Below are 26,092 nucleotides of genomic sequence, written 5' to 3'. Positions count from 1 at the left end.
TTGTTGGTGTGTTGATCAAAAGTGAGATTGTTATCAATGGTTATTCCTAGCAGTTTTGTTGTCAAGTCAGGAGAGATGACAGCATTGCCATTTGACAAGATGTTGAAGTTTAATGGGGAGGCTCGAGTGGTAGGAGTGAAAAGGAGCAGTTTAGTTTTTTTTAGCATTGAGGAGGAGGTACCGTCTAGTAAACCAGGTTTCTACAGTGTTAAAGGTAGTTTGAGTTAGTGAGAGTAGCTCTGAGGAGGTAGATGCTGAACAAATAATAGTGGAGTCATCAGCGTATTGGATGCAGGTAGCTTGAGGGATTGCAGTGTTAAGATCGTTTATGTAAAGGGAGAAGAGAAGTGGCCCAAGAATGGAGCCCTGCGGGACTCCAATAGAAACAGGCAATAAGGAAGAGATATGGTTGTCCCAAAGAACGGCTTGTTGTCTGTTGCTTAGATAAGAAGTAAACCATTTAATAGCAAGGTTATCAAATGAGAGGGATTCAAGGATGTTAATGAGGGAAGAGTGGTTCACCATGTCAAAAGCTTTAGAGAGGTCAATAAATAGAGCAGAGGAGAAAAGATTGGAGTTACGATAGTTGTTGATGGTATCAACAAAGGAGAGGAGGGCAGTGGAGGTGCTATGGTGAGGTCTAAAGCCATGTTGACAGTTGGCTATAATGTTGTGTAAAGAGAGATACTGAACAAGTTGCTGATGGATACATTTCTCCATTATCTTAGCTAGAGGTGAGAGAAGAGCAATAGGTCTAAAGTTAGTGTAATCAATAGAGCTACCACCTTTGTGTAGTGGGGTAATGTGAGAGACTTTCCATATATCTGGTATGGTTCCCTCTTGGATAGTCCTATTTATGAGTATAGATATTGGGTATGCAATCTGTTTAGCAGCCTTTTGAAGAAAGAGAAAAGGGAGTTTGTCAGCAGAGGAGGTGCAGGGTTTCAGGGTAATCTATTTCTTTTCTTGATGTGATGTTGAACAGACAGCCTGATGGTACTCTGGCTAGTTCAGTTTTTTTGGAAACCATACCACTCTAATACTTTGTTACATGCATCCAGCTGTCATCCATCATCATCTTCTTTCGGCTGTTCCCATTAGGGTTTGCCACAACCGGTCATTTGTTTCCATTTCTTCCTGTTCTCTGCATCTTGCTCTGTCACACCAACCACCTGCATGTCCTCTCTCACCACATCCATAAACCTTATCTTAGGCCTTCCTTTTTTCTTGTGACCTGATAGCTTCATCCTTAACATCTTTTTCTCAGTATACTCAGCATCCCTCCAAAGCACAAGTCCAAACCAATGTAATCTTGCCTCTCTGACTTTGTCTCCAAACCTTCCAACCTGGGCTGACCCTCTAATATACTTATTCCTAATCCTGTCCACCCTCATCACACCCAGTGCAAATCTTAACATCTTTAACTCTGCCACATTCAGCTCTAACTCCTGCCTTTTTTCTGTTATCATAATATTCCCAAATCTCAGTACATGAGAATTCGGCGTATATGCCCTATTATCCATGATTTTTCCTATTTTAACATGGAATTGACATTTCGTTTTATGGAATGTGGTTATCCGTCAGCACATTTATTGAAAACCAGTAATGAAGTTAGTAAGATACCTAGGAAGGAATTACTTACATACCACAGTCAGAGGCCCAACTCAGATCCTAAAATCAGATTTGTAACTACTTATGGCAGGAACACATATCGGTTTATGAACTTGGTACAACAATACTGGGATATACTTTTAGCAGATGATCGGTTATGTGAATTGTTAGACAATAGATGTTCATTTTCATTCCGCAGAGGTGTTACTTTGGGTGGGTGTTTGCAAACTGTAGCAGTGATTGGGTTGTCTATCTTACCGTATGCACTTGTTCAGCATTTTAAATAGGCCAGACCTCTAGATCTATGAAGTTATGCATCTCTGAACATCTTAGTAATGTCAGGAACAAAGTTCTTACTAATGCATTATATAAACACACCATTGGTGATGTCACTGCTAAATTTCAATTTATTATAATTGACAAGGTGTGTGGTCCTAAATTCTATAAGGCTGGTTGGCATGATATACTTAACAAAAAAGAGAAGGTTTGGATAGTGAGACTAGGTAGGTATTTTCCACCCGGTCTAAATGATCATTTATAATAATATTCATAATAATTATTATGATTTTTAAGTCATTATTATTTTTATTTTTTTGTGGATGCAATCTGATTGGTGGTGGTAGTTTTGCATATGCCTATCAATAGGCCAATAATCACAGTTATATTTGTACATTGATAAAGGCCTTTGGCTGAAACCGGTCTGTGACTGTGGAGACTTATTAAAAGTCATTTTTTCCCCTATTTGTGTGCTGGCTGCTGTTTTGACATTTTGTCTGCCTTTTTGAGTCTTTGGACTTGCCGTCTGAGCAGAGGCTTTGGTTGTTGGATTTATTATACACAAGACCATGTTATTAAATCCTGCCTTTAATATCTAAATTCAGCAGACTGCTTCATCTTATATGACAATTATATATTTTATGTCTAGATTTACTAAAATCATACATTACCTAACTATTTTGTGTGTGTGTGTTTTTTTTTTTTGGCTATTGCTTAGTTATTTGAGAGACCACAAGCTGTAATGGTTATTCTTATTATTAGCTCCTTCCAAGCATGTTTATACAGTCCATAGAATTTAAATTATGAGACCCTTTTAGTTTCTTATTTGTTATATTTCCATCCTTACATACACACATATCAGTACTTCAAGTACGGGCAGCAATGCCCATCCAGTTTTGCCAGAATACCATTCACTAGTTCATGTGGTGTGTTTCCAGGCTGTTCTTAAAATGTCCAAACCGATATTTGTCCTGTTCCATTTTACCAGCCTGTTCCATGCAGTGGCCACTCTGCCAGTGAACCACTCAACACACCTTCCATTCCCACGGATATTTCCACAAAGGAAATCTGATGACTCTCTAGCACTTCCCGGCAGCCACAAACACCCCTAGAATCAGCTATCCCCATATGCCCAACACGTCCAAGCAAGCTCACCTCCCAGACCACTGCAAAGGGTACTGCACAAGACCAAGTGCTCTTAGTCTTTCACAATAACTCAGACTTCCACTCTTATGTAAGTCCTTAATGTGTTTGGAAAAAAATATGTTTTATATATAAATTGCACTTATTATTTTAATTTTTTTTATCAAGAATCAACTTAATGAGCTAAACAAAGTGTTGGGAGACCATCAATATGTGCACATGTGGTTTAAAACAGCCCCTTTATTTTATATACATATATATAAAACGTCATTGCCAAGAATCATCTTGGAGGATCCTCAGAGCCGTTAAGCATTACTGGCACTCTGTCTCTGTTACCATAGCAACCTAGAAGCATTTGTTTCTATTAGTGTGTCTGTGCACTGCATACCAGAGGCTCATGATGCACCTGAAGCAAAGCTTCACTTCACTGCAACTTCAAGCCTAAATTCCCTCACTTTCAGTGATGCAGCAGACAGGAAAGGAATAGAGAGCAAACAGATAAAAAAAAAACTCCCAACAAGCCGCCACATCAAGAGATAATACATTCGTCCACCCTTCCCACCTCTCACTCAGCAGATGTATAAACAAATTAATCTCTGTTATATCCCAAATAACAGTTTTATCCATCCCCTTCCCCTGGATCCAAGCTAAAACACCAAATGTCTCTTCCTAATACACAAGCATCAGTAAACCTCAATCACAAGCTGCAACCCACAGCTTCCAGGAGATGAAAACGGCAACATACAACAGCTGCCATACACAGCTGCATCCACACACACCATGTCAGGCTTAATCAAACAACACTTGAAGCTATGATACCTGCCATAATTGATATTAACTATGTTTAGACAGAATAATAATGACATTTATACTAGCTGGCAGACACGGCTGCATCCATGCACACCATATCATGATTGATCAAACAGCACGCAAAGCTATGATACCTGCCATAATTGATATTAAGTATGTTTAGACAGATTAGTAATTACATTTGTACTAGGTGCCAGACCCAGCTGCATCCACGCACACCATATCAGGATTATCAAACAGTAGTCATAGTTGTGATACCTGACATAATTGATATTAACTATATTTACACAGAATCTTCTTCTTCTTCTTTTGGCTTTTCCTGGTTGGGTAGCCACAGTGGATCACCTGTCTGCTCATGATTGGCAGTGGAGTTTTTACAGTGTCGAGTTGCCAGCCCATGCACACAATCACACCTACGGCCAATTTAGAGTGGCCAATCCACCTACAGCATGTCTTTGGGACGTGGGAGGAAACCGGGGCACCCGGAGGAAACCCACGTGACCACAGGGAGGACATGCAGACTCTGCACAGAAGGCACCCCAGCCAAGGATCGAACCAGAGAACCTCTTGCTGTGAGGTGGCAACGCTAACCGCTGCACCACCACGGCCGCCCTAACTATATTTACATAGAATAATGATGACATGTGTACTAATCGTGTGCTACTATTATTTAACCAGAATATGCATGACATTTCTAAATCTTACTTTAACTGAAGAAGGCATTAGTCTTCATCACAACATTTTTTTTTAAAACACTCTACTGTTACTGCTATTATATATGATGTTAATTTGTTACATTTGAGTCTGAACTCTGATGAATGGTACCTTGTCGAATTAGGTAATTAATTACTTAAATTATTATAAGTAAAAACAATGAAAAATGAACAAGATAAGTATTCACTGAGTTCAAGTAGGGGAATATAAACTTCAATGTTTGTATTATATGTTGCTTTGTTTGGGTTATATATAATGTAAATAGTAATCCATCTTGACCTACCTTTGTTTGTGAAGAATTATTGGACTCTGAACATTGTGAATAAATCATTATTGTTTCTCAGTTGTCTAAGAAACCCTCCTTTCTTTTAAATAAAAACAGATGACAAGTGATGTACCATATCAGTTGATACTTTGAGAGATGTAGTTGTAAGAGGTATTTTTTGGGACAGCTATCTTGGAATCAGTTTTTTGTTTCTTCTTTCTAGCATCAGTCCAAGGATTTGTTTCTTTTATTCTTTTAAGAGTAGGAGCCATCCATTTCATTTCCTCTGGGATAGACACTATGTTGTTGTTTTTGATGAATATAGTAGCTTCTTCTAAGTCATTAAAGGTTCTCATCTCAGTGGCAAAAATTATTTTATCTTGACTGGAAAGGCCAGCTGTGCTTTAATGTTGTTTTGTTTCAACAGTTTAATTATTGGCCAGACTTTTTTCCTTTGTTCTAGTATTCTTGAAGAATAATCATTGTCAAACCTTATCAGGCTTTGATTGTATTTTAAGGGTGATTTTCTCCAGGCAGGTTTTAATATTAGTTCCTTGTCCAGAAATGAAAGAAATTTATGACTATGGGTCTAGGTGGAGTATTTGTTGAGTTAGAAGCAGGTTTCCTCAGTGCTCTATGCGCCCTTTCAATTCCAAATGAAAGTCCCTCTTTCAAGTCTAAAAATTCCGAAATCCAGGGTGTTAAGAATTAAATAATGCCTTCTCCTTCAGTGTTTTCAGGCAGGCCAAAGATCCTTATATTGTTTCTCCTTTCCCTGTTTTCTAAGTCATCTATTTTGTTAAGCAGCCATGTATTCTGTTTAAGGAGAATTTTTTTTTTGAAATTCTTCCTCTTTGAATCTCCCTTCAATGTCATTTAGAAGTTTCTATATTTGTTATTTTTGTATGGTGTTACTGCAATAGTTCCTTAAGAGTATCAGTCTATTTTTGAGAATTTAATTTGAGATTTTCTAAGTCATTTTTAAAGTCATCCATTCTATCTTCAAAGATAGTTCCTGTAAGGTAGATTTCATCAATTTTAGTTCTTTTTTCAAAGCAGCATCTGGATGAAAATTCCTTGAGTTATTCATATTCAGTGACTCAATATATCTCCAAATTACCTGACAGGAACATTTTTGCATATTTCTGCCAAAATTGATATTTATGTAATTTAGTAGTTTATCTATAGATTTCTGACGTTTTAAACTTGAAAAATAATACAATTTTCCTATATTATTATACTAGTTTATGGAGGTCTCAAAATTCATTGCTCTCAGTTGGCCATCTAGGCTCCGCCCTTTCACACACATACCTACTTTCTGACACAGCAACAAACACACTTTATCTTTCATACTAACAGCTAGCTTAAATTACATAGACAGAAGCACACACTATCTCTCTCACACAGAAAAATGAACCGCCAGTTTAACTAACACACATACGCATACACTTGTAGATTTATACAGTCACTCACTCTTAGCTCAGCATGGCTAGTTTAAATTCAGCAGTAAATGCAGACTGAGTTTACATCCATAGCATGCATTAGTAGTCACACTAGAATTGAAGTTGTTGCCTTTCAGTCCTAGAGGAGAAGTTAAATGCTGGATTTTGTGGCGGCTGCTTTTACTTTTTATTAATATTGTAACTTAAGATACCTAGTATTTACAAACTTTAATTATGGCATGTACGCTTGTAGAGGACAGTTAAAATATTTTCCCATTCCATGCATGGACTTGCTAACTTGCATGGCTCTGTTAGTTTGTAAAACATTTACATGCTGCACTTATGTTATTTTAATGCAATACCACACTTATGCAGAATTCTGTGGTTACATCAGTCAATACCACTCTAATTATTATCATTATTAGTTGACAGCAGTGTATTCCTATTTCTTGAAAATGTTTTAATTCTTGATATCCTTCAGAAAATGCACACTAACGCAAAAAGTGTCATTCTAAAACTGTTCTAAGTTTATAAGTGCCCTATTGAAAATGTATTCCTGATTTCAGACCATTGTCCCCTCCACACATTATGTTTTTCTAACAGCTATGTTTAAATTTTTTTGTGCTGAAATGCTAAGCGGTATATGAGTTCTGAGGGCTACTGGCTCTTAAAATGCATTTCATTACATGGGGGAAACATTTTAAACACGAATTCACTAACATGACATCCACCTTACAAACAGCAGGATAGTATCTGATTGTAAATACCAATTATTCCTGGTTTTGTCTTCATTTTTGTCATGCCTCTGCCAAATGCTTGATTTTCTGTTACATTGTTGAGAATTTCAGCAATTTAGTTTATCTTATTGTTCAAAATGCATACTGGCACAAAATCTGTAAGTGAATTAGAATAACAGATGCCTGAATCTGAATCCCTATACCCCTCATCTGGCATTATCTACATGTGGATCATGAAATCAATGACATCGGCAATTGTTCCAGAACCAAGTAAGGAGAAGCAAATGGCCCTCCTTAAAGGAGAAGATGCCGCCATCACAGGGTGTTTGTTTTTACTTGAAGCCTCTTAAAAGTGGGATGGTTCCAGCGCCCTTGTCTGCATGTCAAAATCAGGATTTAATGGGATCAATCAGGAATTCATGCCACCCTATTATTTTGAGCAGAAAACCAGGAAATGCCAAGGAATTTGGTAGAGTTGAAAGTTATTTTATGAATGCTATGTGCTATGAGTTGTGCCAACATTATGTTGTAATTTTTTATCCAAATTTCCCCTTCAAAGTCTCTATTACCTCCTAACATCTGATTACTATCCATACTGTCCAGGACCAACGGAGGTTTTCTATCGCTCATTAGGTGTGAATTCCCCACATTGAGAACCACTGGTTTAAGCAAAAATAACTCAAAAGTAATTCACGTTTAAGTTGCTAGTTACTAAAAAAAGTAATATATTACTATTACTTATTTACCACTTTGAAAAAAGTAAGTAGTTATATTGCTAGTTGCTAGAAATTGTAATATATTACAGTAGTATATTACTTATTGTAATATATTACAGTAATATATTACTTATTGTAATATATTACTCCCATCACAGACTCCACGTGGGCCAGCAGAGTAATCCAGGCTGCAGAGAGCTGAATAAGTGACTTTTCTTGATACTAAGTATATTTTTTGTTGCTTTCCACATCTGAATACCTAGCAACTGTATTTTGCCTGCCTTTCTGTTACATTGAAGCTGTTTTACTGCATTTAACTTAATATTGCACTTGGAATCCTTGTTTGTTACTATTTGACTGTATTTGTAGCAAATTCTTCTGTGTAAGCTGTAGTAGCTGATTCATAGCATTTATAAGTGTTTGCTGTACCTGTTTCTGCCTGTTTTGTGAAAAAAAAAGGAAAAAAAAGAAAAAAATATCTCTTGTTTTTCCTGCTTTACTAGTTTAGTCCAGTTTCAGAGTTGCTGATTCCTGGGCTTTGGTTGTAGTTCCTGTGTACTGTTTCCTTGCCTTATTTGGGGAAGGAAGCTACCTTGCTTACCAGTGGGAGTGGGAAGCATTGAGCTGCCTTTTGTCCAGTTTTGTGAGGTTTCAGCCAGTAACTAGTAGTTTATTGGTCGTTTTGGGCCAGTTTCTAGCTTTTTCCAGCCCCTGGTATAAAACTTTCAGCTTGTACCTACTCAGCACAGACTCCACGTGGGCCAGCAGAGTAATCCAGGCTGCAGAGAGCTGAATAAGCGACTTTTCTTGATACTAAGTATATTTTTGTTGCTTTCCACATCTGAATACCTAGCAACTGTATTTCGCCTGCCTTTCTGTTACATTGAAGCTGTTTTACTGCATTTAACTTAATATTGCACTTGGAATCCTTGTTTGTTACTATTTGACTGTATTTGTAGCAAATTCTTCTGTGTAAGCTGTAGTAGCTGATTCATAGCATTTATAAGTGTTTGCTGTACCTGTTTCTGCCTGTTTTGTGAAAAAAAAGAAAAAAAGAAAAAATATCTCTTGTTTTTCCTGCTTTACTAGTTTAGTCCAGTTTCAGAGTTGCTGATTCCTGGGCTTTGGTTGTAGTTCCTGTGTACTGTTTCCTTGCCTTATTTGGGGAAGGAAGCTACCTTGCTTTCCTGCTTTACTAGTTTAGTCCAGTTTCAGAGTTGCTGATTCCTGGGCTTTGGTTGTAGTTCCTGTGTACTGTTTCCTTGCCTTATTTGGGGGAAGGGAAGCTACCTTGCTTACCAGTGGGAGTGGGAAGCATTGAGCTGCCTTTTGTCCAGTTTTGTGAGGTTTCAGCCAGTATCTAGTAGTTTATTGGTCATTTTGGGCCAGTTTCTAGCTTTTTCCAGCCCCCTGGTATAAAACTTTCAGCTTGTACCTACTCAGCACAGACTCCACGTGGGACAGCAGAGTAATCCAGGCTGCAGAGAGCTGAATAAGCAACTTTTCTTGATACTAAGTATATTTTTTGTCGCTTTCCACATCTGAATACCTAGCAACTGTATTTCGCCTGCCTTTCTGTTACATTGAAGCTGTTTTTACTGCATTTAACTTAATATTGCACTTGGAATCCTTGTTTGTTACTATTTGACTGTATTTGTAGCAAATTCTTCTGTGTAAGCTGTAGTAGCTGATTCATAGCATTTATAAGTGTTTGCTGTACCTGTTTCTGCCTGTTTTGTGAAAAAAAGAAAAAGAAAAAAAAATATCTCTTGTTTTTCCTGCTTTACTAGTTTAGTCCAGTTTCAGAGTTGCTGATTCCTGGGCTCTGGTTGTAGTTCCTGTGTACTGTTTCCTTGCCTTATTTGGGGAAGGGAAGCTACCTTGCTTTCCTGCTTTACTAGTTTAGTCCAGTTTCAGAGTTGCTGATTCCTGGGCTTTGGTTGTAGTTCCTGTGTACTGTTTCCTTGCCTTATTTGGGGAAGGGAAGCTACCTTGCTTACCAGTGGGAGTGGGAAGCATTGAGCTGCCTTTTGTCCAGTTTTGTGAGGTTTCAGCCAGTAACTAGTAGTTTATTGGTCGTTTTGGGCCAGTTTCTAGCTTTTCCAGCCCCTGGTATAAAACTTTCAGCTTGTACCTACTCAGCACAGACTCCACGTGGGCCAGCAGAGTAATCCAGGCTGCAGAGAGCTGAATAAGCGACTTTTCTTGATACTAAGTATATTTTTGTTGCTTTCCACATCTGAATACCTAGCAACTGTATTTCACCTGACTGTCTGTTACACTGAAGCTGTTTTACTGCATTTAACTTAATATTGCACTTGGAATCCTTGTTTGTTACTATTTGACTGTATTTGTAGCAAATTCTTCTGTGTAAGCTGTAGTAGCTGATTCTTAGCATTTATAAGTGTTTGCTGTACCTGTTTCTGCCTGTTTTGTGAAAAAAAGAAAAAAAGAAAAAATATCTCTTGTTTTTCCTGCTTTACTAGTTTAGTCCAGTTTCAGAGTTGCTGATTCCTGGGCTTTGGTTGTAGTTCCTGTGTACTGTTTCCTTGCCTTATTTGGGGGAAGGGAAGCTACCTTGCTTACCAGTGGGAGTGGGAAGCATTGAGCTGCCTTTTGTCCAGTTTGTGAGGTTTCAGCCAGTAACTAGTAGTTTATTGGTCGTTTTGGGCCAGTTTCTAGCTTTTTCCAGCCCCCTGGTATAAAATTTTCAGCTTGTACCTACTCAGCACAGACTCCACGTGGGCCAGCAGAGTAATCCAGGCTGCAGAGAGCTGAATAAGCGACTTTTCTTGATACTAAGTATATTTTTGTTGCTTTCCACATCTGAATACCTAGCAACTGTATTTCGCCTGCCTTTCTGTTACATTGAAGCTGTTTTTACTGCATTTAACTTAATATTGCACTTGGAATCCTTGTTTGTTACTATTTGACTGTATTTGTAGCAAATTCTTCTGTGTAAGCTGTAGTAGCTGATTCATAGCATTTATAAGTGTTTGCTGTACCTGTTTCTGCCTGTTTTGTGAAAAAAAAAAAAAAGAAAAAATATCTCTTGTTTTTCCTGCTTTACTAGTTTAGTCCAGTTTCAGAGTTGCTGATTCCTGGGCTTTGGTTGTAGTTCCTGTGTACTGTTTCCTTGCCTTATTTGGGGGAAGGGAAGCTACCTTGCTTTCCTGCTTTACTAGTTTAGTCCAGTTTCAGAGTTGCTGATTCCTGGGCTTTGGTTGTAGTTCCTGTGTACTGTTTCCTTGCCTTATTTGGGAAGGGAAGCTACCTTGCTTACCAGTGGGAGTGGGAAGCATTGAGCTGCCTTTTGTCCAGTTTTGTGAGGTTTCAGCCAGTAACTAGTAGTTTATTGGTCGTTTTGGGCCAGTTTCTAGCTTTTCCAGCCCCTGGTATAAGCAGCTAAACGTTAGCGATTTAGAGCGATTCAGCGCGGAGCTGCCACTGTTGCTCACTAGGGCAGTGCTGGTTAAGCAGGTTTAAACTATTCGGGCTACCTAAAGTCCACTCTTCAAATTTTCCCTTTAAAACTACCTTCCTCGAACTATACTACTGATCAAATCAGGCGTATCCTATAACTAAAGATCAACTCTACTTGACTCCAAGTAGACTATTCTCTATCTATTAAACCTAGCACTTGCTCCTACAGTACTTATTACCTTGATATGGCACTCTTGTCATAGATAGTACCCCAAAAGGCAACCCCATTTCTCGGTCACCCACGTCCCTGGAATCTTTTTTAAAGTTTTAGTCTACCCTTCTAGCATGTCGAGGGATCAGTTGCTAGTGTCCTCTCCTGCTCAGCTGGTGAACCTGGGAATATTGAGGGCAATGTTTCAATTGCCTCATGTACCTGAACAACCCTTTCCTCCTCCCACAAAACACAAATACATGCGAGAGATGCAACTATCACGGCCAAACTGGAGGCTGAGCTCTCTCAACATAGGACTGGCAAGACCAGTCAGGAGGAGAAGGTTACCACACACACTATAGACCCAGTCTCACATAGTACCATTACAACCTCAAATCATACACATAAACACACAAAGACATACTCGGAGGCTCTGATCAAAAATCTGCAAAACAGCAGAGGCCACCAAAGCAGACACAAACAACCACCACCTCAGAACACAACACCCGCAACACATAGACCTCACAGTCAGAGTGTCAAACAGTCACAGCCCTTAAGGACAAACACAATGCCAGACACACTAGTCATTGGTGACTCCATAGTCAGACACACTGATGTCCCGCTCACCAGACTGAGTAAGGAGAAGATCACAGTAAGCTGCCTGTCGGGCGCTAGAATCCGCCACATAGCGCAAGCACTCAGGTCTCTCAACAGCAGGTACAAATATGACTCAGTCATTGTCCACGCTGGTGTAAACTACCTGAGACGTACCTCCTTGGACTACATGAAAAGAGACATTGAGGAGCTCTCTGATTATGTAGCCCAGGCAGGTATGACCCTGACCTTGAGCAGTATCCTACCTTCACCAAGAATGATGCCACAATACAGAGATAAGATGATCAGCTTTAACAATTGGCTTAAACACTGGTGTCATTCAAAGGGGATCCAGTATCTGTCTGCCTGGGATGACATGCTGGACAAGCCAGCTGCTTCACAAGGGACGGCTTGCACCTGTCACCCTGGGATTCGGATATTGGCAAAGGCTCTTGCCACCCCATAGTGCCTTTTAGGCAAGGCTCAAATTCTAAACCTACCACCCTAGAAAACAAAAAGGAAAAAACTAAGGGTAATGCTGCTCAATGCCAGAAGTCTAAATCTCAAAATGCACGCACTCGAGGCCCTTCTCAGTATGGAGAACATCGATGTCTGTGCTGTGACAGAAACCTGGTTCAAGGCTCCTGAGAGCACCCCAGCTATCAGGTTTCACCTCATATCATGCGTTCCGGCCCCAAAATCCGGACAATACCAAGAAAGGAGGGTATCCATATTCATCAAGGACACCCACACCTCAAGACTGGTAACGCAGCGATGCATCGGAGACCATCCAGGTGCAATTAACCATAGGCAAGACTGCTCTGCAAATTGTAGCATGTTACAGGCCACCCTCACAAACTCAGGAAACTCACATGGCCTTCCTGAAAACACTAGAGGGATAAATGTATCACCAAACACCATCATACTAGGTGACTTCAATTACCCTAATATAGACTGGGAACACTACTCAAGCCCAAACACCCTAGCCCAAAAGTTCCTGGAATTCATAAACTCAAATGCCATGGAACAACTAGTCACCATCCCACAAGAGGAGATAACATACTTGATCTCATCATCACGAACATGGGAGCACAATGTTCAACACGGTATACCCCTCACTGGTGAGATCAGATCACAAACTAATCTCGCTGGAGGTCCTCATCCCACCCCACCTGAAATAAAAGACCACAGTAAGAACTTCTCAAAAGCCGACTTCACACTTCTAGAGACTAGTGTGGTCTCCTTTCAGGCCCCCGAGGCGGCGGAAAACAATACTCAAGCCGCTGAATCACTTACAAGCGCCTTCTACCAGCACCTGCAGGACTGCATGGATAAGGCAATCCCAAGCAAAACAAAGACTCTTTGTACCAAAGGCAAGCGTCCAGTCTGGTGGACCCCAGCCATAAACAAACTCTACAACAAAAGGAGGAAGCTACTACAAGATAGAGCAAAATCCTTAAAAGGTAAGACACCCTTGATCACTATAAGTAAAAAACTAAGAGCTCTCATAAAATCATCCAAAGCAAATTTCGAGAGAAAATAGCTAAAGACTCAAAAGACAATCATAAGGCCTTCTTTAGCTATGTTAGAAACCTAGGAGGAAACTCCCAGATATGCTCAGAACTAGTTCAAAATGATGTGAAGATTACTGATCCTACAGACATTGCCAACATACTGGCTGACAGATTCAGTGCAAACTTCTCCCCTCCCCAAAGGAGAGATATCTATACCAAATGAGTGCAGCCCACCACACATCTCCAGCGACCAACTGAGAACTGCTCTCTCCAAAGCTAAAAACACAGCATCCATGGGACCCGATGGTGTCCCCGGCTGTGTGCTCCACGAACTCAATGAGGAATTAAACCCACAGCTAGGACAGCTGTTTAATCAAAGTCTTACCTCTGGATGCATTACCCAGGGGTGGCGCACTGCAACTGTGGTCCCACTTCACAAAGGCGGTGCCTCCACAGACCCTGGAAATTACCGCCCATTAGCTTGACAAGCCTTATCTGCAAAGCCATGGAGAGGATCATAATGGACCTCATAAATAAAGACATAGGGAATTTGCAGACTTTGGATCCAACCCAGTTTGGCTTTGTCAAAGGCAGATCTTGCCTTTTAAACTTGGTTGACTTTTTCGAAACAGTCACCAAAGCCATTGATGAGGAAAGGCAGTCCATACAGCCTACCTCGATCTGGCTAAGGCCTTCGATACAATACCCCACTCGGGTATCATTGAAAAACTCATCAGCTTAAATGTAAACCCATACATCACAAGATGGGTTGCAAACTGGCTGAGTGACAGAACCCACAGGGTCAGAGTTGCTGGCGCCATATTAGACTCAAAGCCTGTCACAAGTGGTGTCCCACAGGGCTCAGTCCTGGGCCCACTCTTGTTTGGCATCTACTTTTCAGTACAAGCAAACACAGGAGGGTTATGGCTGACAAAGTTTGCAGATGACTGCAAACTAGGCCATAGTAGAAAACACATCTGACACAGATATCCTTCAGAAGGGTCTCACAGAAGCGGATAACTGGTGCCAGAGCCACGGCCTAAAGTTAAATGCCAAAAATGCATAGTCATACCCTTCGGGAAAAACAAGGTTACCCCTAGCTACCAAATAGGTGGCAATCCACTGAGCACAGAAGAAGTTATCAGGGACCTGGGGACCCAGGTTGATAGTAGTCTGTCATTCGACACCCATGTAGCTAAAGTAGTTAGGAAGTCCTTCTACATTGCCCACCTTATCATGAAGGGATTCTCATCTAGATCAAGGGAGGTCATAGTCTCCCTTTACTCATCACTCATCAGACCAATGATTGAGTACAATGCCCCATTCGAATGTATCTGACCCGACACTTGCAGCAGCTGGAGGCCACAAAGTTCCTCACCAAAAGGATAAAGGGTCTCAAAAATCTGTCCTATGCCCCGACTGAAAGAACTCCAGCTCTATTCAGTCGCTTACAGCTGCTCAGAGGTGACCTTTGCCTAACATACAAGGCCATGTCAAACCCAGATTTGATGAATATGCTTCACCTCAAAAATCTAGATCCATCAGAGCCACAAGGGCGGAGACTTAAACCTCGACACGGCTATTAATAGGACGTGCTGGAGGGATAGATTCATCACCCAAAGACTCCCTATGCTGTGGAACAAAATCCCGTACATGTGAGGCAGAGCACCTGCTGGCCTTGTTCAAGAGAAATCTTGACCAATGGATGGGAGATGTAGATATACCCCAGGAATTACCTCAGTGTCACTGCTCGACAGAGGCACAGGAAAATAATGGGTATAGTTCCCCATACTAACAAGGTGGCGTAAGCCACAAAACAATGGGCTAGGCTTATAAATGCCCTCGGGCAGATAGCCTAGTATGAACCTATGAACCTATGAACCTATCACTGCACTGTGCAGACCTATTTTGCTTATCTATACTCTTGGTACATCAGCAAACATTTATTTACACTTCTGCTTTGTCCAGGTTATCTACATTTGTATGTGATCAGAGCTACTAAAGTTTTCCTAAACTTGTCACATTTACAGTACACAATAAAACTAAACTACAAAGATCATACACTAAACACAGATGCATACAGCTCTGAAAACACTACCCCACCTAAAACCAATACCCACATTTAAATTACACCTAGATTGAAAATAAAAGAAAGGTAAATTAAAACAGACCAAATAAATACATTTATTGGAGTAAAATAGTTACAGACACAAGCATCCCTTAGATAACTAGATACATGATAACTGTTGCCACAATTACAATTAAAATATCAGATTCCATGGATCCAGATAGTATAACTGGTAATTTCAACACAAAATCGAGGAAAACTAATCCTCGTTGATCATGTTAAACTAAAGGTTATTGTGTGGACATATGCCTTAGCTGTAGTGACAGATTGCAGTGGTAGCAGTTCACAACAGGGAAGGATCATCATCAGATCCAAACAACTTGAGATCCTAGTTTGACCAGTATTCTATAGAAGATTATGAGGAGAGTTATAGTGGAGGTATTCCAAAGTCAGACAGCGTTTTGAAAGAATTTATAGTTAAAGGAAATCTTGCCTTTGAATCCAGTGACATTCGATGAAGAGTAGTGCAGCATTTGATGAATGACCGATAGTAAATACACTGGCAACCTGACCTTGAAAACATTTTTAATAGTGACTTACATTAGTAAATAATTAATAAAGTAAAAACATCCAGATGTAATTCAATAGGTAAAATGGCAGTTCATAAGGCCTTCTTTAGCTATGTTAGAAACCTAGGAGGAAACTCCCAGATATGCTCAGAACTAGTTCAAAATGATGTGAAGATTACTGATCCTACAGACATTGCCAACATACTGGCTGACAGGTTCAGTGCAAACTTCTCCCCTCCCCAAAGGAGAGATATCTATACCAAATGAGTGCAGCCCCCAAACATCTCCAGCCCAAGTGAGAACTGCTCTCTCCAAAGCAAAAACACAGCATCCATGGGACCCGATGGTGTCCCGGCTGTGTGCTCCACGAACTCAATGAGGAATTAAACCCACAGCTAGGACAGCTGTTTAATCAAAGTCTTACCTCTGGATACATTACCCAGGAGTGGCGCACTGCAACTGTGGTCCCACTTCACAAAGGCGGTGCCTCCACAGACCCTGGAAATTACCGCCCATTAGCTTGACAAGCCTTATCTGCAAAGCCATGGAGAGGATCATAATGGACCTCATAAATAAAGACATAGGGAATTTGCAGACTTTGGATCCAACCCAGTTTGGCTTTGTCAAAGGCAGATCTTGCCTTTTAAACTTGGTTGACTTTTTCGAAACAGTCACCAAAGCCATTGATGAGGGAAAGGCAGTCCATACAGCCTACCTCGATCTGGCTAAGGCCTTCGATACAATACCCCACTCGGGTATCATTGAAAAACTCATCAGCTTAAATGTAAACCCATACATCACAAGATGGGTTGCAAACTGGCTGAGTGACAGAACCCACAGGGTCAGAGTTGCTGGCGCCATATTAGACACAAAGCCTGTCACAAGTGGTGTCCCACAGGGCTCAGTCCTGGGCCCACTCTTGTTTGGCATCTACTTTTCCGAAGTACAAGCAAACACAGGAGGGTTATGGCTGACAAAGTTTGCAGATGACTGCAAACTGGGCGCCATAGTAGAAAACACATCTGACACAGATATCCTTCAGAAGGGTCTCACAGAAACGGATAACTGGTGCCAGAGCCACGGCCTAAAGTTAAATGCCAAAAAATGCATAGTCATACCCTTCGGGAAAAACAAGGTTACCCCTAGCTACCAAATAGGTGGCAATCCACTGAGCACAGAAGAAGTTATCAGGGACCTGGGGACCCAGGTTGATAGTAGTCTGTCATTCGACACCCATGTAGCTAAAGTAGTTAGGAAGTCCTTCTACATTGCCCACCTTATCATGAAGGGATTCTCATCTAGATCAAGGGAGGTCATAGTCTCCCTTTACTCATCACTCATCAGACCAATGATTGAGTACAATGCCCCATTCGGAATGTATCTGACCCGACACTTGCAGCAGCTGGAGAGGCCACAAAGTTCCTCACCAAAAGGATAAAGGGTCTCAAAATCTGTCCTATGCTGCCCGACTGAAAGAACTCCAGCTCTATTCAGTCGCACCGCTTGCTCAGAGGTGACCTTTGCCTAACATACAAGGCCATGTCAAACCCAGATTTGATGAATATGCTTCACCTCAAAAAATCTAGATCCATCAGAGCCACAAGGGCGGAGACTTAAACCTCGACACGGCTATTAATAGGGCGTGCTGGAGGGATAGATTCATCACCCAAAGACTCCTATGCTGTGGAACAAAATCCCGGTACATGTGAGGCAGAGCACCTCGCTGGCCTTGTTCAAGAGAAATCTTGACCAATGGATGGGAGATCGCAGATATACCCCAGGAATTACCTCAGTGTCACTGCTCGACAGAGGCACAGGAAAATAATGGGTATAGTTCCCCATACTAAAGGGGTGGCGTAAGCCACAAAACAATGGGCTAGGCTTATAAATGCCCTCGGGCAGATAGCCTAGTATGAACCTATGAACCTATGAACCTATCACTGCACTGTGCAGACCTATTTTGCTTATCTATACTCTTGGTACATCAGCAAACATTTATTTACACTTCTGCTTTGTCAGGTTATCTACATTTGTATGTGATCAGAGCTACTAAAGTTTTCCTAAACTTGTCACATTTACAGTACACAATAAAAACTAAACTACAAAGATCATACACTAAACACAGATGCATACAGCTCTGAAAACACTACCCCCACCTAAAACAATACCCACATTTAAATTACACCTAGATTGAAAATAAAAGAAAGGTAAATTAAAACAGACCAAATAAATACATTTATTGGAGTAAAATAGTTACAGACACAAGCATCCCTTAGATAACTAGATACATGATAACTGTTGCCACAATTACAATTAAAATATCAGATTCCATGGATCCAGATAGTATAACTGGTAATTTCAACACAAAATCGAGGAAAACTAATCCTCCGTTGATCATGTTAAACTAAAGGTTATTGTGTGGACATATGCCTTAGCTGTAGTGACAGATTGCAGTGGTAGCAGTTCACAACAGGGAAGGATCACATCAGATCCAAACAACTTGAGATCCACCAGTTTGACCAGTATTCTATAGAAGATTATGAGGAGAGTTATAGTGGAGGTATTCCAAAGTCAGACAGCGTTTTTGAAAGAATTTATAGTTAAAGGGAAATCTTGCCTTTTGAATCCAGTGACATTCGATGAAGAGTAGTGCAGCATTTGATGAATGACCGATAGTAAATACACTGGCAACCTGACCTTGAAAACATTTTAATAGTGACTTACATTAGTAAATAATTAATAAAGTAAAAACATCCAGATGTAATTCAATAGGTAAAATGGCAGTTAAGCAAAAGAAAGAAAAAAAATGGTGCTATAACTTCCTTCGACCTGGATGTCATACCCTTACTTTTAAGATGGTTTGTGAAGATATGAGAAGGCTGCCAGCCTAGAGAGATAGAATTCTGTAGATAATTCTGTCATTTGTAAATAGTAATATAAGCCACATGCTTGTTCTCTTAAATGTGAAAAGACTGTATTAGATGTTGAACTTCAAACATCTAACAGCAGTGCACTCTGCTGTAAGAAAGCTGATAAGTCAAGCATTTTATGACTGTTTTCATCTCAGGGCTCAGCGCTGTGGTGTCTGAATCAGCAGATTCTTTCTATTGTTTTGTGACTAGAGTTAATTGCTAGATTTTACATATATAATGTCTTTAATTGCTGTAGTTTCCTGACCAGGTGCAAGCTTACTAAGAAATGTTAATGTATAGTTTTTGTTAGCCTGGGAAACCAGAGACTTGTTAAGAACAATGTAATATAAAATGAGTCAGCAGGATGTATTATCAATTTAAAGGGATTTCTCAGAGACAGAGGAAGAGCATTTTGCATTTGTCTTTAGAACTGACCACTCATCAGCACTTGCTTTGCTCTGTCTGTATGTAAGTATGATCTTAGACTTTAGTGTCTCTCTTAGAAAATAGTAGGTTTAGTCTGTTTTCTGTACTAATGTCAAAACTATTCTACTGTATTATTTTAAGCATTTTCCTGTCATCTCTGAACTCTTGACTAGCACTGTGTAGTAAGAAGTATTGTATTATGGTTTTATTATTTATTACTTTTAAACCTTTCAGCTGTGGCTGTTGTGTAAAGATAATTTAAGCTGTAAAGTACATTGGATGTGTATAGTGATACTGTACAAAGCCACTCCAAATAAGCCTTGCTGCTCAGTCAGACTTACCATTTGGATAATAATATTGATCAGTAATAATTGGACACCCTTTGGCAAGGGCCTTTTTAGAAGCTGATAAATAAGGGTCCTGGTAGCCATAATTACTACCTTATAGCCTGGACAGAAGGGGCACAGCTAGTGAACCTGTGCTAGCCTTCCCCAGGAGTGTCTGTGTCGTTGTATATAAATCATATCTCAAAGTGTGTGTATTGTGTGTGTGTGTGTGTGTGTGTGTGTGTGTGTGTGTGTGTGTGCGTGTGTGTGTGTGTTTGTGTCAGCTACTTGGGAGGGGCACAAAGCACTGGTTGGACAAAGAGACTGCTAGCAGGACTTAGCTTGAGATCTTGGCTAAGGACCCCACTTTACAGCTGTGCCAGTGGGGAGTCTTACTGGGGATCTGGAGAGAAAGGCAGAAACCAGCCCCAGACTGACTGTGATTTCTGTGTGCTCTTAAGGGAAATTGTACTTTACTGTGTGTGTATTTGTTATCCTTCCCCATGTGGATGCCCCTCACTGGTGTTAGTGGTGAGGATTGAGGCTAATTGATTACTGGGCTAGTGCTCTGGCGTCACATATTATTTCTTTGGCAGTGGTGGGATACCCACACCGCATATTAATTGGTTTGCAATTGCCTTGTAGTGGTGTGGATAGTGAATTCATGTAGCTTGTGTACAGTGATCACTGAAGGTGTTTTTGTACTCTAAATCAGCCTCACAGTAAATATTCAGAGTTCAGATCACAATTGTTTTATTTCTTTTGTTAGCTTAGTTATTCAGGTAGAGCAGGCAAGCATGTCAGCAGAGGAGTATGACAAGCTGTCAATGAGCCAGTTGGCTGAGATGTGCCAGGCTAAGGGACTGGTGCATGGAAAACTGACTAAGGCAGACATGATTGCAGATTTGGTCTCAGCTGCATCAGAAAACAGCAATCAGGAGGGTGATCAGACTGGCAGTGGAGGTGTACAACACTCAGAGAACAGACAGCTCAACCTTTCTGCAAATGACTTAAAAATCCATCTGGAACTAAAAGACTTGAGTTGGAGGCCAGGCACTTGGAAACAGAAGCAACAGAGAGACTGACACATCTACAGGCTGAGGAGAATGAGAAACGGCTATGCCTGGAGCTGAGAGGAAGGAAAGGAAGAGGCAGCACAAAAAGGAGATGCTGACTCTTCGCCAGAGTCATGGAGGTAATGTGGAAGGGAGTAACCGGACCCCAGAAGCACAAAATGTCAGTAGATTTTTTCTGTTTAAAGGGTGGAATAATTTTGATAGTTTCATTCATATGTTTGAAAGGGTATGTCAACAGTATGATGTTGACCAAAGGCTCTGGGTACGGTTCCCGACCCCCTTACTCTATGGTAAAGCTGTAACTGTTTTGTCCAAAATGTCTGACGTTGACTGTTTCAATTATACTGCTGTTAAGAGCTGTTTGTTAGCATTTTTTAAGCTAACACCTGAAACTTATAGGAAAATGTGTTGTGAACATAGACGCAAGGCAGATGAAAGTGTGTGTGAATATGTTGCTGAACTGAGCACTTATTTTCATAGGTGGGTGAGTGGATGTCAGGTCACCACTTTTGAAGGGCTGGCAGACCTTTTGCTGAGGGAACAAGCCCTTAGCACTTTGCCTGAGCATATGAGGATCTGGTTAGCCAATAGACAATGTGCTACTTCAGATGAGTTGAGGAAGAAAGGAGACCTATACCCAGGAAGCAGGGCATCCTTGCACAGGAAAGGGACCCCCAGCACTGTTCATGGGTCTAAAGGAACCCATGGTGGGCAGCCCAGACTGCCCCAACAGAATCTGTCAGTAGCAGAGGAAGCCATTAATCCAGGTACACATCCAAGACCTAGGTTTAAATGTTTCGAATGCAACCAGTGGGGCCATGTGGCATACAGATGTCCACGGAGGCAAGTTAGGGAACAAAAGGTGAGAGAGCCAGTAAGTGGGAAAGACAGAATGCCAATAGTAGGTTGTCTTGGGACAACAAGGATACCAAACTACCACAAGAGGTTATATCCTATTATAGTGAATGGCAAAGAGGTTATTGCTAAGAAAGACACAGTCTCTGACATAACCATTGTAAAGCCTGCAATGGTTACAAAGGCGCACTACTTGCCTGGGCAGTCTACTCCAGTCAGAGATTTAGGAAGGACCCCATTCCAAATACCTTTGGCTAGGGTTAACCTTGACTGGGAGGGTGGAAATGGAAACCAGCAAGTAGGTATGTTTCAGGATATCCCTGCAGATGTCCTGATAGGGAATGATTTTGATAATGCAGTATCATGTGCTCATGCAGTTACACGCAGTCAGGCTTGGAGACAAGCATGTGGGTCTGGTAGCCTGGGGGAGGCCAAGTCAGACCGCATACTTGCAGCCAGGACTGGTGAGGTGGTTACTTCAGGGAGGGAGCTACTCTGTAACAGTGAGACTGGAGGTGAGCCACAGCTGCTTGTGGGTACTGATGTTTCCTTGGACAGAGTGACTGCAAAGGTAGGGGTGAGTAGTAGTACCCAGGCTGACAGTGAGGCACCACTGTCAGATGATGCCAGACTTCCTGTGGAAGGGGAGCTGGGGAGGCTTATAAAGAGAGAGATGAGACAGACTCAGATCTCAGACCCTACATTACAAGGCCTGAGGCAGGTAGCTAGTCAGGCACCTGATTCTCAAGGGAAGGGGGAATCTATATACTGGGACAAAGGGTTACTGTATAGAGAGTGGCCCCCTGAGGGAGGGCTAGAAGGTGAGACAATACAGCAGTTGGTAGTACCTAGTGCCTACCATCTGGTGTTTCTAGCCATAGCCCATGATATTCCCTTTGCAGGTAATATGGGCATGAAATGTACAAAAATACATATTATGCAGAACCTTTATTGGCCTGGAATTTCCAGAGATGTAACAGGGTACTGCAGGACCTATGTGCAGTGCCAAAACATAGGCAAGGCAGGAGACAGTGTGAGAGCTCCTTTGATGCCTTTGCCTGTGATTGAGGAGCCATTGCAGAGGGTAGCTATGGATATTTTGGGGCCTCTGAGTACCCCAAGTTCCACAGGGAAAAAGGATATCCTAGTGGTAGTAGATTATGGTACAAGATACCCAGAAGCAGTGGCTCTGTCCTCCATTGAGGCAGAAAAGGTGGCAAATGCTTTGTTAGAGATTTTCAGCAGGGTAGGTTTCTGAAAAGAAATACTGACTGACAGAGGTGTCAGTTTCATGTCAAACCTGCTGGCTTGTCTGCGGAAGTACTGTGTAGTGAAGCACCTGAAGGCCACCCTCCTACCATCCTCAGACTAATGGTCGTGTTAAGAGGTTAAACTCTACAATCAAGTCCATGCTACAGAGATTTGCAGACCAGTTTAAGAGGGAGTGGGACAAATATTTGCCCCATATGTTGTTTGCTTACAGAGAGGTTCTCCAGGAATCCATGGCTTTTTTACCCTTTGAGTTACTGTATGGGCATAAGGTGAGAGGACCTCTATATTTAATTTGTGATGAGTGGGGAGATGAGTGTGAATCTCACAAGGAGTCTGTTGTGGCATATGTCCTAAATCTCAGGACAAGGCTCAGGGAACTCATGGGCTTGGCCCAGGAGAACCTGACAGAAGCCCAACAACAGAAAAAAGGTATGGTATGACAGGAATGCTCGCGACAGAGAGTATGTTGTAGGGCAGCAGGTAACAGTTCTCATTCCTGTCAGACACAACAAGGTGGAAGCAGCCTGGGAGGGAACCTACAAGGTGGTAAAAAAGGTAAGTGATGTTAACTACATGGTGGAACTGCTTGGCAAGAGGCAGGAGCACAAATTGTAGCATGTTAACATGATGAAACCTTACCAAGATAGGGAGGCCCTTGTGCAGAGTATTTGCAGTGGATTGCAGGAGTCTGAGGGAGATCTGGTAACTCATTTCCTCAGTAAGGATTGGACTGACACCTCAGTGGAAGGGGTAGTAATATCCCCGCAGCTATACCCTACCCAGGTGTGAGAAATCTGAGCAGTGTTACAGGAGTCTGGGGACATGTTCACTGGGAAACCAGGGTGCACCCACCTGGTGCAGCACCAGGTGGATACAGGATCCCACAGGCCTATTAGGCAGGCCCCTTATAGGGTGCCTGAGAGAGTCAAACAGATTCTGAGGGAGGAGATACAGGTGATGTTGGAACTAGGGGTAATTCAAGAGTCCAACAGTCCCTGGGCCTCCCCAGTGGTGCTGGTGCCAAAGAAGGAGGGCAGTATCAGGTTCTGTTTGGACTACTGGAAATTAAATAGTCACATAGAGTCAGATGCTTACCCCATGCCTAGGACAGATGAGGCCCTAGAGTAGCTGGGCTAAGTTTTTTACAACCATTGATCTTACCAAGGGTTACTGACAGGTGCCCTTGACTCCCAGTGCTAGAGAGAAGTCAGCCTTTGTGACTCCTTTTGGCTTGTATGAGTTCACAAAGATGTCCTTTGGGATGAATAATGTCCCAGCAACTTTCCAGAGGCTGGTAGATCATATCGTAGCAGGAGCAGGAGGGTTTGCCCTTGCTTACCTAGATTACATTGCCATCTACTGCCATTCCTGGCAAGAGCACCTTCAACATGTCAGGGAGGTGCTGGGCAGACTACAGGTGGCAGAGTTAACCAATATACCCAGCAAATGTCAGGTGGGTATGGCAGAGATCTCGTACCTGGAACATAGAGTGGGGAGTGGTAAGATCAGAACCTCCCAAAGTGGAAGCCATTCAGACATGGCCTGCACTGGTTACCAAAAAACAGGTGAGGGCATTCTTAGGGACAGCAGTGTACTACAGAAAGTATGTCCCCAGTTATAGTACCATAGCTTGCTCCCCTCACAGACCTAACAAGGAAGAACAGGGCAGATAAGTTAGTGTGGACCACAGCATGTGAGTAGGCATTCCAGAAGCTTAAAGAAGCTTTAGGAGGACCCCCTGTGTTAGCCAGTCCAGATTACAGCAAAGAATTTGTTGTGAGGTGGATGCTTCAAACCATGGGGTGGGGGCTGTACTTAGCCAGATTTCTTTAGAGGGGGAAGAGCACCCAGCAGTTTATCTCAGTCATAGGGTCCAACCCAGGGATGAATGCTATGCAGCTGTAGAAAGGAATGTCTAGCCATAATGTGGGCACTGTAGAAATGTCAGCCTTATTTGTATGGAAAAAATTCACTGTAGTGACAGATCACAACCCTCTAACATGGTTAAACTGAGCCAGCCAGCAAAATGCCAAGTTGCAAAGATGGAGCCTAGGGTTGAAAGCATATGATATGTCAGTGCAGCACCATAGTGGGAGTAGCAATGCCAATACAGATGGGCTCTCAAGACAGGAAATGGGGTAAGGTATACTCAGATAGACCTGACCCTCTCAAGCAACGTTTCTCAAGGGTCACTTGAAAAACTAGCTTAAGTTCTCCGGGGGGGGGGGGGGTATGTGAAAATATGTGAAGGTTGCCAACCTAGACAGAATTTTGTAGATAATTCTGTCATTTGTAAATAGTAATATAAGCCATGGGCTTGTTCTCTTAAATGTGAAAAGACTGTATTGGATGTTGAATTGCAAAAATGTAACAACAGTGCACTCTGCTGTAACAAAGCTAAGTCAAGCATTTTATGACTGTTTTGATCTCAAGGCTAGTAGCTGCAGTGTCTGAACCAGCAGATCCTTTCTATTGTTTAGAGACTATAGTTAATTGCTAGATTTTACATATATAATGTCTTTAATTGCTGTAGTTTCCTAACCAGGTGCAAGCTTACTACGAAATGTTAATGTAGAGTTTCTGTTAGCCTGGGCAAACCAGAGACTTGTTAAAAATGATGTAATCTAAAATGAGTCAGCAGGATGTATTGTCAGTTTAAAGGACTTTCTCAGAGACAGAGGGAGAGCATTTTGCATTTCTCTTCAGAACTGACCACTCACTAACACTTGCTTTGCTCTGTCTGTATGTAAATAGGATCTCTGACTTTAGTGCCTCTCTTAGCTATAGATAGAAAATAGTAAGTTTAGTTTAGCTGTTTTCTGTATTGATGTCAGAACTATTCTCCTGTATTATTTTAAGCATTTTTCTGTGATCTCTGAACTCTTGAATAGCACTATTTCTTAAGAAGTATTGTCTTGTGGTTTTATTATTTATTATTAAATATTTTTAAACCTTTCAGCTGTGGCTGTTTTGTGTAGCGATAATTTAAGCTCTAGAGTACATTGCATGTATATAGTGATACTGTACAAAGCCACTCTAAATAAGCCTTGCTGCTTAGTCACACTTACCATTTGGATAATAATATTGCACAGTAATAATTGGACACCCTTTGGTAAGGGCCTTTTTAGTATC

General features: G+C 41.4%; 1 protein-coding gene across 1 annotated transcript in view; it reads right to left on the bottom strand.

Annotated features, from left to right (window-relative positions):
* The window catches only part of LOC122792867 (polypeptide N-acetylgalactosaminyltransferase-like 6), a 1,270,224-nt gene that overhangs the window by 512,140 nt on the left and 731,992 nt on the right, over positions 1-26,092 (bottom strand). The gene's annotated exons all lie outside the window — the stretch shown is intronic.

Source organism: Protopterus annectens, chromosome 2.part0 (assembly GCF_019279795.1).
Source record: "Protopterus annectens isolate FY-2018-M chromosome 2.part0, PAN1.0, whole genome shotgun sequence".
NCBI classification, from domain to species: Eukaryota; Metazoa; Chordata; order Ceratodontiformes; family Protopteridae; genus Protopterus; species Protopterus annectens.
Note: the sequence above shows the minus strand (reverse complement) of the source record. Positions and strands in the feature narration are given on the sequence as shown.